A 15,956-nucleotide genomic window follows, 5' to 3' on the forward strand; every position below is an offset into this window, starting at 1 on the left:
TGTGCAAGGGACTGGATTGCTCCGAAACACGGCAGGGCTGCACGAGGCTGATACGTTGCTTTTTAAGGTTTGAGGTTTACGCACATTCAGATTTTGGTCAGCTATTTGTTGCTAATATCAGTTTTCCATTGATTCAATCGGTGTTTTTAATAGTAAAAAAAAAAAAAACTCCAAAGCATTTCAGCTTGTACTACAGAAATGGGTATTTTTGGGGAACCAGAGCAGGAATGCTGTGGTACATCAGGGCTGAGCACACCACTGAAGATCAGTAGTTTTTATTAAAACTGTATAAACACAGAATGTTCTCTGGAAAAAGCTTCCATTTGAGCTGCCTTCTTTCAGGTGCCCTGTCAGTTTATGGCTAAGAAATAGATATTTATAGCAAGAAAAGGAGTCTACCCTTTGCTTTGGAAGACAACTTGGTTCTTACAGCCTTTCCACTGGCATCTGTCTCAGGTCAATAAGTCACAGGAAAGTCTGCTGAAAGTGTAATACAGATTTTTCAGAAATACTTCAGCTGTTAGTCGATTTTTTTAAAAACTGCTTTTTAAACTGAAAGTGTACGTTTTTGATAGGGCATATTTCAAAAGGTAGAAAAAACAATAAAATGGGAACTCAACACTACTTGGTCTATACCAACATGCCATGACACTTAGAAACATTCTAACATTCTATTTCCAGTTTACAACAGTAAATTTCTATTTAAAATTATAATTTTAAAAAAATCATTGAGAAAGGATAAAATTAAACCCCTCTTTCCCTAAAAGTATATTTTCTATGGGCAACAAGTCTTGGCAGGAATTGTTTAGCTTTAAACAAGGAAACAAAAAGAACAAAAAGCTTTCTTACTTCAGTTACTTCTGCAGTTAACTGGGTTAACTGGAAGTGTCCAAGGTCAGGTTGGACAGGGCTTGGAGCAACCTGGTCTAGTAGAAGGTGTCCCTGCCCATGGCAGGAGGTGGAACAAGATGAGCTTTAAGGTCCCTTCCAACCCAAACCATTCAGTGGCTTTATGATATTTATAACAATATCAATATATATTCTATTTGGGCTATAAACATATAATATATATGTTTCATATGGCAGATCACTACAGACCCAATGTTGCCTCCTGCTGCTCACCCAGTCAGGGGGAGCAGTGGAAACTGGGGTTATAAATGTCACTGTTGGTGACACCAGAGTGGGGTGGGGAAGGGCTGCCGGGCTCAGACACCACTGACCAAGCATTTTTCAGGCTGGAGCTCTGATCTCCCAGACTTTAGCCCTGGAAGTGGTTCCCGTGCCCCGAGGGAACAGTTTGCAGGTTGTGACCACGTTACAGTCCGTGTTTGCTTCTGTTTCCATCTGCAGGGCACTCCTAAAGCTCTGCACCTCATCTCACCCTCTGAGCTGAAAGATTCCTCAGCTCATCTTTGTTTTGCTTGTCACATCAGGGACTTAGCAGGCTGGCTTTCATGGCAATGCTCTATCTACAGTGATATGATCAAAACAGAATGAAAAATTAGAGGAAATTCAGTTTTCAGTCCCCTGCCACTGAGACATGTCAGATGAGAAAATGGTTGACTAATTAGTCATTTGTGTGGAGAAGTAATGGGAGTAAGCCCCTTGGTAAACATGAAGAAAGTAACAAGAGAGTCATTGCAACTGGAATATAAAATAAACCCAGACCTAAAACCTACAGCAATTAATCAAATGAAGATAATAAAATTGCAGCAATGAGGCAGTTAAATAAAATGTTCTGAAAAGGAAAATATTTTTTGTTATTATTGTACAGTCTTTCAAATATTTCTCTATACTGAAATCTAATTTTCTTGTTTTCTTCCCTTCAGGGTAAAAATATCCTAGAAGTTGAGGTGTAACAACAACAAAAAAAAATCCACAAACTCATTTATGTATGTTTTAATCAGAAGTGATTAGGGCTATGGTTAAATGAACCCAGAGGCTATAACTATCTGAATTATTCCTAAAGCTAGGGAATAATACACCATATCTGGGACTAACACGCTGCTATAATCAGGTTGTTACTGTTAGAATAATTGTCAACACATGCAAATCAGTAAAAGTTTTCTCATTGTAACAATTGTGCCTCAAAAGCTAATCAACGTTAGATGAGCTGGAGGTTCTTTTATAAACTACCCAGAAAAGGTTTTTGGCAGTAAAACTCCATCAAAAGTTTCTGCACATGCCTGTTCTCTGTGCCTGTGCTTCCAGCAAAGGCAGCTGCTCCCACTGCAAATCCCTTCCTTGCTTTCCCTGTTCAATCAGGGGTTCTGGGAGCTCTTGAAAAGCAGGCAAGTTTTTATAAGAGCCCAGCAGATTCACTGCTGAAATGTCACTGTTGAACACAGCCATGAAACAGCACATTTCTGCAGATTCCGGGAGTTATTTTTTACCCAGGGATGGGCAGGGAAGAGGTGGGAAGTGGCTCCCCACTGGGAGGCATTAGTCTGTCTGGATCCATACAGCTCCCCTTGGACTGGAGCAACTGGCCAGGCCCAGCACGGGGTTACTTCTGCCAGCTTCCATAAAAACTCCCTTTTGCCCTGGCTAATTTTAAAGTCACAAAGAAAACCCCCTTGCCCGGAGGCACCCCCCGAAAGGGCAGGGGAGCTACAAGCAGGCTCCAGCACGGGTTTGCATCCTGAGCCCGTGCCATCCAAACACACTGCCAAGTTCCAACCCTGGACATTATTAACTCTGGGACCTGCCTCTGAAGGAAGGAAGGGGATTCATGTTTCTGCAAATTGATTTCCAAGAGGGAAGGGGAAGGGGTTGAATGTGCTGACTGATCATTTTAGCACAGTTTATGTCCAGTCTAAAGCCTTTGTGACACCGATGCCTCAAAGCAGAGGTTACATTGCAGGCACCCCTGGGCACTGCTTCAGCTGCTTCTTGCACACTCCCTTGCCTCTTTTGTTGCCTTTTCTCATCAAAACTTTTCAAAGAATTACAGTCCAGGATAAATCTGGAAGATGCTGGGACTAGGTTATCCCACAGATGGGGAATAATGCTTCGTCACTCTGAAAATAATTAATATTAAAGTCTAGAATTACCACAGGCCATTCTCCCTGTTGCCAGAGGAGCAAGCAATACATGTCACCACAAGACAGGACAGACCCAGTGATATCCACCATGTGACACTTTTATCACTCCTCAGTAACAAAACTAATTATAAAGACCACATACTTCAAACAAAGTTACTTGAGGCCTGGGTTCTTATTCCATGAGATTTTTTTTTCAAGAAAATGAACAAACAAAAAGGACTCCCCTGATTATACTGGGTATGTCAGCCCCCCAAAAAATGTGTAAAAGATATTATTGTGGTGAACCAGCATAAGTATTTTGCTTTTTCTTAGCTTAGCAACAAAAGACAAGGAAAAAACGGGGTAGCATAAGAAAGGATGAAATTTAACACACGATAAATTGACTGTGCAAGAAGTAGCAATTCAAAAAGAAAATCTGTGAAGAAGCTGATCCTGACAGAAAAGCAATCAAAGTAGTTTCCTGTGCTGACAGAGCTGGGCCATTCCGAGCTGGCTGAACTCGCACAGGGCTCATTTGTGGGATTCAGCTATTTCCAAGGCAGGGCTGTAACACAGAGATGATGGGAGAGCAATAATGTTCTGCTGACTTAGAAAAGCCTCTGAGTTTCCTGGCACGTTGCAGTGAGGGCCTGGCAGGAAAAACAGCCCCAGTCCTGCTCCTTCCCTCCCCTTTCCCTGCCAAACACTCAACACTGTCCCCCAGCTCTGTTTAAACTTGGATGGGATAGGCAGTATAAAACAGCTGCTGGTGCAGGTTTCCCTGCAGACACTCATTTTGGTGAGATATTGGTTGCTAATCCTCTGATTATAAATGTGTTTTCATGTAGTTGACAGGCATAATCTTGAGTGGCAAAGATCCCCGCTGGAATCCAGACTTCACTGAAGCAACGGGGAAACACTGCTCCTGTGACTTGAGCTGAACCTGATCCAGGCAAAACCTGGCTGAAATCTTGGGTTTTTCTCACATTATAGCACTGCCTGAGCCATTATTGGAGTCTTTGCTGAGTGTGGAGCTGAGCCCCCGAAGGATGTTCCATGTTCATAGTAACAGAACTAATCACTGACATCTCTCAGAGAGGGTTTGTTCAGTGGGGAGAGCTGTGTGACCCCCCAGCAGCATCACCCTCAGCCTCTCCTGCCTCCTGCAGAGCCACGTGCTGCTCCTGCTGCCACAGCCTGGGGATCTCATGAGCCCCCAGACCCCGTTACACAGCGAGCACACACACTCACACATCCCCACTAACTCTGCTCCTGTGGGCAGGAAGGTTTCACTGGCACATCTCCCCTATCCACCAGGACATCCATACCAGCTCTAAACCAACAGGATGCCACTACATCTCTTCCCTGCCCCCCACTGGGACCCTGAGGGAGGCAGCTCGACAGAAGCAGAGCAATGTGCTGGAAATTCAAGTTCCTCCTTGTATAGAGAGTCAAAAAATTGTTAAGGATGGAAAAGATGTTTAGAATCATCAAGTCCAGCCATTAACCCAGCACTGCCAAGCCCACCACTAACCCCTGTCCCCAAATGCCACATCTACACATCTTTGGAACACTTCCAGGGATGGTGAATCCACCACTGCCCTGTTCCAATGCTGGACAAGACAATGGAAAGAGGAGATGGGGAATGAAATGTTTATCCAGGCTCAAGCCCTTCATGTGGTCTTGGTGAATGTTACCTCTAGGGAGGAGTTATGTGGAGCTTTAAATCCAGTCAAACTGTTTTAGAATGAAAAAAGAATCAAATCAGAATGATTTTGGTCACATTTGGATGCCTACCAATGAGTTAGTTAGGAGTTATTTAACTCCTTGTTCCCTATTTAATCCACTAAGCATCTATTATGAAAGCTGAATTCTCTAAAACAAAATATGTCATTCTGCTATTAATATTGTAAAAATTAAGGTGTTTTTCCTTTTAGTTCTCTTGTTTAGCTTTGTTTAAAAAAATTGTATTCATAATAGGAAAATAGACTGTCCTGATGCTTTTGTATCGTTATGTAGCTCAGAGGAATTAATACCCACCGAGTGAAAATACTTTCCAACCTTGTAGCATTCAATAACAAAAAGAAGGAAAGGGTAGGTGAGAAATTTAGTGGCATGTTTGATAATGTGAGTATATAAGATTCAAGAAAAAATTACACTACCACTTGAAGAAAATGAAGAAAATGGTGAATTTATTCCTGGCTAAAAATAACGCAAATTAAGTGTTTGGGTTTTTTTTTCCTCATCTGATTTTAAATACACTCTTTTCTTCATGGGTGTAGTTCTTACAGAAGGAACTTGATTAATTCTATTTTATTCTTTTTGTAATAATTGGGAATCATCTATCTGAATTTTATTTGACTGATTACACTGAACTATACAAAAACCATGCAGCCACTTTCTATCCTGGATTTGGAGCACTGTGTGATATCATGTCACATCTTTTCCCTTATTTTTGGGCAGTGTCTTTTGTTTGCCTAACTCACTGTCTGTAACGACCATGACAAATGAACAAGGCAGTGTGATTTACCTTTTCTAACCTCAATGAATCAGATTCTCAGGCACTCAGGGTGTCCAAATGCACTTTAAAATGCAAAGATGTCCCTCTTCCTCTCATGTTTTCAAGGCTGTGTATAACCATATCTTAGCTGTTTTATTTGTCATGCCATCAAGTGCAGACTGTTACATTTGTTACAGGTAGCTGGGCTGAATTTCCCCCCCTCTGTCCCTCTCTGCCTGTAGGAATCATCTAATGCCTGAGGGATGACAGAGAACAAAATACTACTTTTCACTTGTTGAACAAGAACATTGGAAGTCAGATCCTACACTCTTTCATATTCACTTGGGATAGTCATTGTAACATCCCTTGTCTAACTGATGTTACTGCAAAACAAATTTGTCCTTGCACGGGTAAATAGAAACAGAGAATGCTGAACAAAATTAAATCATGCCAGATATTCTGAAAGGCACGTCACAAGATATGGCAGGGTTTAGAAAATGGCCCCTTCATATATATTTTAACATATTAAAAAACATGTGTTTTCCAAGGAAATAAAATTTTAAAGCTTATTGTTGACAGGAATATTCTCCTTTGCTTGCTAAGAGGTGAGTTCACACTGAAGAAGTCTCAGTAATATCCCTTTTCAGGTTAGAAAGCATCTTTCTTGCTGCATGTCCTGTGTGCATCTGAATGCTGGCTCTGATGTACAGCCTACAACAAATCTCCTCTGCACAGCACAATTTTTATCTCGTGTTCATCATCGTAACAGCCAAGCCCCTTCCAGACACACATTAAGCAACATGACAAATGTGTGTCATTTAAGAAATCTGCTGGCCAATGATGGAAAATGTGAACAGGTTAGAGGGGAAAGCTCCACATAAGTACTCATTTATGACACAAAAAGAGCTTTCATTAGATGTTATGGGATTAAGCACTGAAAGGACTGGAAATGGAAGATTTACAGTTGTTTGTTTAACCTTAATTTACCACACTGACAGTTGCTGATAAACTTTCTCTGCAGGCCTTGCCTGACTGCAGTGTGGGACCAACGAGGTAAATACTTTACCAAAAGTATTCCACTATTTGGTCATATATACTTTTATTTTCTGCTTGATATCTCTTGCATTCAGTGCACAAAAGATATAGTGTTCTGTGAGTCGAAGGTATTGAATCCTCTCCTATGCTTTTATTAACTGTTATGTCTTAGTTACTCCATGCTGTTTAACCCTGGATTGGATGCCTGAGAGTTAAACTTCTCATATATTTTTCCAGTGTCATTTGGGATCTGAGTGTTTTCCCAGGCACCTTCAGTGAAGGTCCAGAGCATCACTGTGGGATGAATGTTAATGTTTTGATTTGACAGACAAAAAATGGAAACCTCAAGAACTGCAAAACTAAAAGAATCTGCTAAATTTTTCCTGAAATGTCAGAAGCTGTAATGAAAAAACTCACCTAACTGCTTAAAGAAGGACTTATTCAAAGGGCTACAGTTATACAAGAATTAAAGCTATTAGGAACTTTTTCTTCTTTTTTTTTCCTTGCACTGAAAACCCAAACTCTGTAACAATTTCCATGAGTCAAACTAACTCAACGACCTTGACATGGAGATACGGAAAACTGTTGTTTTCTTTCTCTGCTAAACTGTGTCTTAAACACTAGTTAATAACTCAGAAAATTCCAGGGCCAGAAGCAATGTTTGAGTGCTCCATTTTGAAGCTGCACACCTTGTTCACTACTAATAAAATTTCTTGATTTAGCCCTGAAGCATTATCAGATAAACTCTGGGGCTGCATTTTGTTTTCATGTATAAAATGCTTCCAACGAGCCAAGGCTGAATCTCCAGAGAGGTTGGGCCTTAGGCAGGAAGAATTCCGTTGGAAATTTCCCACTTGAAAGGGAAAAAGAGGAAACAAAACTCTGACAGGTCCGTTAAAATAGGTAAATGTGTAAAGATTCTTCAGGGTGTGGAGTATTCAGTGAAATCTGGGTGAGACAGGTTGGATACTCCAAGGTGATGTGATGTTAACCACTACCCAAAGGAGTTGCCCAAGGAATCCCATGGATAATAATTATCCAGCTACATGCAGAGTAGGCATAGATGTCTCCATAGGTATATTTACCTAGAGCACACTGGTCATAAAATTAGGACAAAGTTAGTCCCTAGCAATTCACATTTGAGCCCAGAATGGATCTGCAGGCTTACTGCTGCCTAATAAAGTGCATAATTTCACTCTTACTCAGAAACTCTTTTGCAGAAATTGGCATCCTTATTACCAAGTTAATAGAAAAATTCCCGTTGAACTCTACAAGACGTTTTTCCTATTACAGTAACTTTGCAGAGCTCCATTTAGTAAAAATGAGTGCTTAAACCTTCTGACAATTTCTTCACTGAACTCTAATTCCACTCCAGGAGCCTGAAAGAAGATGGGTCTTTATGCCTTGCAATGCACAGCCCAGGGCTGTCTTGCAGTTGAGCAGTGGCTGTAAACATCCAGCAGCAGTTCTGTGCCTTTGGGTAAGCTTCTGCTCTGAGGTGAAAACCTACACCCAGGTTCACTGGGAATTTTGCCACTGAACTGGGGGTGTCCATTGTTTATTCTGCCCTTATTCTGGAGATGGTAAATTAATGAAATACAACCATAACATCCCAGACAACATCTGCTCTGGTGCCATCCAAGATCTACACCTGCTTCAGAGGCAGAAGTGCTGAATTGCTTAATTAGATACTTGGTCTCCATGACAGGATTCAGGCCTAGATGCATCATCAATCTCCCTGGAAAACTTTGATTTTAGTTTTTCCAGTTTTTGCCTTCATATAAAATACCACTGGTCACTGGAGCTCTAATTATACATTTTAACAGTCCAAATAAATTTCTGTCCAAGCACCACTGAAAGCTGTAACTCCACACAGACATTCCCACACGATCAAACATGGTTTAATGGGACTCAGAATTCAATGACTTTAAAATATTAAGAAAAATTCCTACCACCCCCTTCCCTGTCAACACGACTCCTCACACAGTGTCCTCAAACTCGATAGCTAACTTATTATAATCAAGACACTCTTTCCTTCTTCCAGAGGCAAAATCCTGCCTTTTCTGAAACTAGAAGAGAACAGTAATGACAAAGTGAGTTATTGTCAAGATCTGACTTCCACTGCAAGCACAACTTGTGACTGATAGATCCTATTGTCATATTTCTCAAGAAGATCTGCAATATTGTTTAGTCAGTGACATGAAAAATGTGCCCTATAATTTCACAGTTCACAGGCATCCATTCTGAGTGCTGACATGGTTGAAATCATAATGTGGCATAATATTGTTATGCAGGATAAAGACAGAGGGTCTAATTAAACTCCCCTTAAATGTTACATTCATCCTTATTAATCAAGAATTCAGGATTCTTAAGGTAATAGCAAGGGAAGTTAAAAGAGGTTACTATGGTTTATTTGATTTCATGGAACCACAGATTTTCAATACTGTCATCTACAGCTTTAATATCAACATATTAAGTATGATTTATGCCAACAGGATAGAGCAGCAGAAAATTTTAAGAACAGGATCTCGTGACAAGTATTGTCAGGAGTGATGAAGTGCAGCTGCAGGCATCTGGGTTTTGGGCAAAACTATGAATCATGGATTGAGAATTCCTGGGCCTCCTGTTTAGGTAGTCTTTAATAATTTAATTCAGACACTTCTGCTATTTCAGAGACCAGTCAAAGAGAGAGGGATTAATGGTTGTTTTCTTCAGGAAAGGGACACTGCTCTCCAGGAACTGCCTCACTGAGCCTGGCTGAAAATCTCCTCTCTGCCCTGCCTTCTTTTCTACCAGGAGAAGGTAAGCAAATGGGTGCTATACAAACATTTTTATTCACATTCATCTCTTCCTCAAACCTTGACAACTGCTAGGAAGGGGAAGGAAGGAAGGAAGAAGTCAGACAAGATGTTATCATAGATAAGGCAAGTGTGGGAGCTCCCCCACGTCCCTGCAAAGCAAAAGCCAGCACAACAAAGCTTAGCACCCACTGGTGAGCTGGGATTGGCCTCAAGCACTACAAATTAAGATGTACAAAAGCAGACAAGGAAAGAAGAGGTCAAACATCTGCCCCAACACAGAGACAGAGGATATCAGCAAAAAGAGGGTAAAAAGAAACATTGGGGGGAACTTAGAGGTATTCAACACTGTGAGAGACACCACAAGCAACAATTAAGGACTCCCGGGGACCCTCCACAGAGCGAACAGGGAGGTGCTGGCAGGTTGGCTGTAAATTAAGGAAGCCTGTGAGTAACAAAGGGACTGAATAACAGAATTTGGGAGCCAGGCTATCAACATCTCTTCACAGCTCTGAGGAAAAGCATGTCCTGTTACTCTCCAGCTCAGGTATTGGAGCTGACAGAGATGAAAGTGCCTTTCCTGAGCGCTCACATCACACGCTGTCCACAGCTTTTAGAGGACCTGCATTCCAGGCTTGGCAGATGTTTCAATTCTCTCAGCAGTGGGATTTAATTCCAGTCATTTATTCTCCAGTCTCATCTCAGTGGCTCCCACCTGAGATTTTTTTTTTATTATTTTTTTTTTTACCAGCTGCTTCCTTCCCATTAATTCAGCCTCTGTGAATTCACACAGTGCTGGCTAGCTGCAAATCATTTTCTGGACAGGAAAAACAGGTCCTGGTTTTGCTCTTGAGCCATTTTCACCCTTCCAGGGTTACATCAGGGTGGTTTTGAGTATGAGAGGAGAATAAAGGAGGTACAGCACAACTCCAGAAACAGTTTTGCTTCTTTCCCATCCTGTTGTAAGCCTAAAGAATTTTCTGTATGGGGAAAGAGGAGCTGTTTACTTTGTTCAGTAAACAAACAGTGGAAGTCAGTTTGGTCAAACAACGACCAAAAAAAAAAAAGGCAATGCATGTTTTTCACTAGTTTTTCCCCTTCAGATATTAGTATTATGATAATAAAATATAAGCATCACACTAATTACCAACTCAGATAGTAATCAACACCTTCAAGGAACAGTTTCAGTAAAAAGACTGCTGTGTAGGACACTGTTGAGCCACTGGTTGACCAGTGAATACCTGCAATTACAGGTAGTGGTTGTGTAACATGAAGGAATTGGCCGAGTTCTTTCTTTCAGAACTGATTAGTTCTCTCCTTTTGTGGCACTGCTTGCTGGATACCCCAACACTTGCAGCTCCCTGCAAGTCAGTGTTTCTGTCTTTCAGATTTTACAAGGAGAGAAGAGAAAAAAAACTTCTTTTGCTTCAAGCAGATTCCCTCTCTCCTTGCCTTTCCATCTAACTTAAAAAAGAGAAAGGGAGAGAAAAACAACGTACACTGTCCAATACACGGCAACTTCAGATGTAGAGATGCTACAAATTCCCAGTGGCTGGTTCAGGCAGGCCATAAATAAAACTGCAGAGCCAACTTGAGATGCTCGTGGGTGTAAGTTACAGTGAAAAACTCTGGTGCTGCATGCTGAGAGCAGGCTCAGCCATTCATTTATAACAATAGGACTATTCTTCTGTCTGCACAAGGAAAACAAATCTCCTGTTGTTAGGAATCAAAGACAAGTCCTTCAGACTCTAGGAGACATATTTAACAATGACTAAGTGTGTTACTTCCTAAGCATTTACTCTTTAAGGCTTCCTATCCCTCTCTCATTATGTAGTATTTCTGTAAGTGATTGTAGTGTATCCCAAAAAGCAAGTTTATTGACCTCCACCAGCAACAAAAGTGCTTTAAAAAGGCTTGATGTGCAAGAAAGTATGCAAAATTGATCCCTTAAGTGATTGTGAGCAATGTGATGTGAAGCCTCATCCTTGTTCAGGGGGCTTCAGGATCTCTGAAAAAATCCTGGCAAGAGACATGAAAAGGACTTTTTGAATTGTCTTTGCAATTCATGGCTTATATATTCACTGCTTGTAAGGGTGGTGACTGGCAGCAAAGAAAAGCAATAAAAGCAAAACTTACTTTGTCCAGTGAATTCTCCTTAGTTTTCTCAGCCATTTGAGATTTGGGAGAAACTCACTGAACTACAAATCCCACTTCAGTGGAGTTTCAGCACTATTTTACAGAATTTTAGGCAGACATTTTTTTGTTTTTGACAAAGAGTATACAGGTCATGGTTGCCTCCAATTAGAGTCTGGAATATTTCCACTGACTTCCACCAACTCCATAGGCCCCAACCCCGAAGTCAGGGTCATCTGATCTAAACCAAAACGTGGCCCAGTAGTAAAAATTTCCATTCCCAAAGTCAGTCCATTGTTCAGTGGCTCTTGGAGAAATGACAAATAACAAACATGATCCCTCTGCATTCCTTTGGGTTCAGCCTCATCCCCTCAGTGTGATGGCGCAGGATGAAGCCTCATTAAAATACACAGTTTGCAGTATAGAAAAATGCACTTTATATAAAGAGAAACAGAGTCTATGAACCTTCCAGACAGACCAGGAGCTGTTATTTGGAAAGGCTGACCGTAATAAATGACTTTGCTCCTATTTGCAGAGCAGCAGAGCTGTGGAACACACAGGCAGTGCAAAGGCAGTGCCACAGCAGCCCAAGGGCCAGGAGAACCCACCTCCTGCTGGGAAGCTGGATCCATCACAGGCTGCCCTAACCTGAAATGATAACTCTCAAACAAAGGGGGATTTACTGACATCATACTTGTGCAATTACAATAAATTAATGACATGATGACATAAGGAGACCAAAATCAAATAAAAGGATGATGACTTCCAAGCCAAAAATTGGCTTTTAAATCCCTACAGCTGAGACCTCAACACTAAGCCAATGGCCCTGTGCTTCCAGAAGCCACTTGTACTCTTTGGGCAGCTTGATTCTGTGGCAGTTATAAATATTGTACACACACAGACTCACATGAACAAACACACACCTTATTTACACATATCACTCCATTTACACATATTTTTTGCAGCCTTTCATGTTCCCGTGAAACTCACTGCAGTTTGGGTTCTGTTTCTAAGTTCTCCAGCTTCAAATACTGCATTTTAATTCTGCTTAATGAATTAGATGTGCTTTAGAGCTACAATAAACTTTTCTTGTGAAGATGTTTCTGAAGCATTGAGTCACATGGCTTACTGGGAATAAATATTGCAACAATATATTTACATAAATAATTTAAAATCCAACAGCACAGTAGGTAATAAAAATATATTGCCATGATAAGCCATGAAACCAGAAAAAAACACTGCTTTAATTAAAAATTACAAATACACTGCAGTAAACAACTTGCTTACACAGTGTTAAAAGTCTAACTATTGAATATCCTGGACTTGTTGAATCCAAAAAAGGGGAAAATACTGAAACCAATCTCTTCACACAGACAAATATTGAGAACCATAACTGTGTTTAATTAAGATCTACTGTTAATAATGGATTTCTGAGTGAGGTTCTTCTTTTAATTTCCCAAGGTAGAAAATGTTATTAAATTTGGCCTTTAACTTCTCATTGACATGTACACTTGAAACTTCTGATTAAAATTTCAGAGGTTGGGAAGAAGTACCCAAAATTAAACTCTTAAATCTGGCACAAAAATAACAATGATCCCTGATTAAGAAATCAAATTTCAGAAACTTCATTACTGTTCTATTAATAAATTGTTGGGTTATAATTAAAATGGGGCCTGCTGGATTTCTTTCATTTTTTTTTTTTAATTCTAAAAAAGATGGAAACCGTAGAGAGAATTAAATACTTAAAAAAAAAAAAAAAAGAAAAAGAAAAAAAAAGAAAGGTTAATGAATCTGAGAAATGTGATCCAGCTTGAAGAGGTTCTTTTCTGCTGGGAGTGATCACAGTGGAATGAACATTGAGGTGGAAAAACTTGTGGTCCTGTCTGCTCCTTCCTCTCTACAACCAGAGCTCCAGGAATGTGCTTCAGAGTCTTGGGAATACTGGAGTCTTATTTTTTTTACAGTGCAACACATTTTTGCCAGCTTGTTTGAGCCTTTAAATCAAATTCTTTCTCAGGCGGCAAAAACACTTCAAGTTGAAGAATAAGGAGGAAAATTGCTTCAAAAGTACAGCTGTCTTTAGGAAATTTTACAAAGTAAGCCACGTTTTCCAGAGATAAGTAATTTGCATCTGATTCAGATATGCATTGTTCAAAGAATAAATTCAATCTAGTTGCAGATAATGGCAAAAATGGTTTCTCTACTCTTTTCATGGGTCTTGAAATGCATTTATGGTGTTATATCTAGCAGAGTAACTAAAATTCCTGATTACAAATAATCATCAGCCCCTTCTGCAAGTTTTATATAGAAAATTAACTAAAAATATCCCTGAAGTTAGAGATACCTGAGTTGCAATGGGTTGAAAATAAAAAAAAAACAAATACCAACGTTACTAATTCTATGTTGTTCTGCCCATTTTAAACAGATTTGTACCTTGTTGGGGGGATGTACACTATTCACAGAGCATACACTGCACAAATCTGGTATTCATTGCTTCTTGCAGACAAAACACTGCTTGCTCATGGTCATTAATATTTAATGTAATATCTCATTTAAAATCTGTGCTGTCCCTGCTTGGCCTTTATTTTTGCAGCATAATCACAGTAAGCACTCTGATACAATTACAGCAGCACAGGCTGAGAACCCTGGAGTTGTGTTTCTGTGCTGTACAAAAGTCCTGGATGTTGGCCCAAACTCTAAACACACACCTGCCTGCAGGAACTTGGGAGAGAACGTTTCAGTCAGACTCCAACTAGGGAATAGCTTTGGTCTTTATACATGAAATTTTACCCTGTCCTTTATTGCAGATGCTATTCTTATATTCCAGTCCTCTTTTTTTCCACTGCTAGTAGCCAGGTGTCTCAATAACACCTGCCAGTACTAAAACCACCTTTTAAAAATGCTAGTTTATGTTTTCCTGTCATTTTAGCAAAAGGACTTACAGGTAGTCAAATTAGCCTTTCCTGATGTATTCTCCCATTTCCCAGATTTCCATTACATTTGCAGGATTTTCTTCTAACTTATACAGTCACTTCCATTCACACAGTTTTTGGATATGACCATTGCTCTATGCAGATATAGTAACATTTCTGGGGAATTCTGGGTCACTTATAAGTCAAGGTTCGAGAATCCCTTCCCAGCCAGTTGTGAGCTGTGGTGGACTACAAAATGTGTTTGTGTTACTTAACTGGTTACACACAATAATTAAAACTCACTTAAGAGGATTAAATGACTCATGATATGCCCCATAATTTCAGTGTCAATGTAGTTAGAAGAAATCCAGCAAAATCAGTAGGTCAAGGGCAAAATGTCAGGTAATAATTTCTGAACTGTTTTTTGATGACCAAATCCTTACATTTTCTCAGCTTTTCTCTTCTAGCATCACAAAATCAACTGTTACATTAATTAATATGACTCTTCTTATCTCCTATGAAAACACATAAAGTTATGGAGAACTTCAATAATTATGTTTCTTAAACTCAGTTCAAGTCCCAAAGGAAATAAATATCTCTTCCCTGCACAAGCCAGGTGCTGAATAAAACTGCTGAGGGTCATGTTACTCTATCTGGCAAGCAACAGAAATTCTAACCATAGACATGAACTTGTGTTACCACAGTGAAAGAAGTAAAGAATCTTTGGAGCAAAAGCTAAACTTAAGAATAAAAATTCATCCTGTAAATAAATATATTTAGAAAACGAGGGGAATGACACATGGTAAGAATCATCCTTCAGATATTTCAAGGGTAGAAGTCAAAGGTGGTTTTGATAGAGAAAAACTGAAATACTCCTTTGCTATTAACAATGTATCTTTGAGGTGATGCAGAGAATTGAAACTCTGAATTGTCTGCCCTGCCTTTTCCCTCTTTCCTTGGACATGAGCACTCTCTCCTGCTTAAATTCACCTTCTCATCATGGAAATCCAAATCCTTTGCAGGGACATGCCTACCAACACTTGTAATGACAGTACCAACGTCCTCCAGATCAGCAGCTTCCTTTTTGTAGAACACTACATGTGTCAAATTTGCTTTAAGAATTGCACAATCACTGCCAAAAAAACTTGGGATAGCAGAGAAATCCATGTCTGTGGGATAAACTGACAGTGTACAGTGCTCAGGAAAGGTTTGAAGTCATTCTCACAAAGGTGTTTATGCTCTTTTGCTATGCACTGGTATCCAGGGAAAATTAGTAAGGATGAAACATTAAACCCAGCTGCAGGTTTTATTGGTAGTACCCTAACCTACAGTCCTCAAAAGCTGAGAAAAGCTGTCCAGAAAGCCAATTAAGTATTAGAGAACAAAGTGGTTGATTTTTCATTTTCTACAAACCTAAAACCAAAAGGCCAAACCAGGTGGATCAAAATATAAGATGATGGCACCACCTAATACCTGTTTGCTCTTGTTGACACGGCACATGTGTGGGATTATATTATCATAGCACAGAAATAATAATAATTTAATTTCATTTGTC

At 39.9% G+C, this 15,956-nt stretch overlaps 1 protein-coding gene across 3 annotated transcripts in view; it reads right to left on the reverse strand.

Annotated features, from left to right (window-relative positions):
- CDH13 (cadherin 13) overlaps nucleotides 1-15,956 on the reverse strand; it is a 446,130-nt gene that overhangs the window by 39,869 nt on the left and 390,305 nt on the right. The window lies entirely within an intron of this gene.

This window comes from Manacus candei, unplaced genomic scaffold (assembly GCF_025592945.1).
Source record: "Manacus candei isolate 608988 ecotype Guabito, Panama unplaced genomic scaffold, ASM2559294v1 h1tg000053l, whole genome shotgun sequence".
Lineage (NCBI taxonomy): Eukaryota > Metazoa > Chordata > Aves > Passeriformes > Pipridae > Manacus > Manacus candei.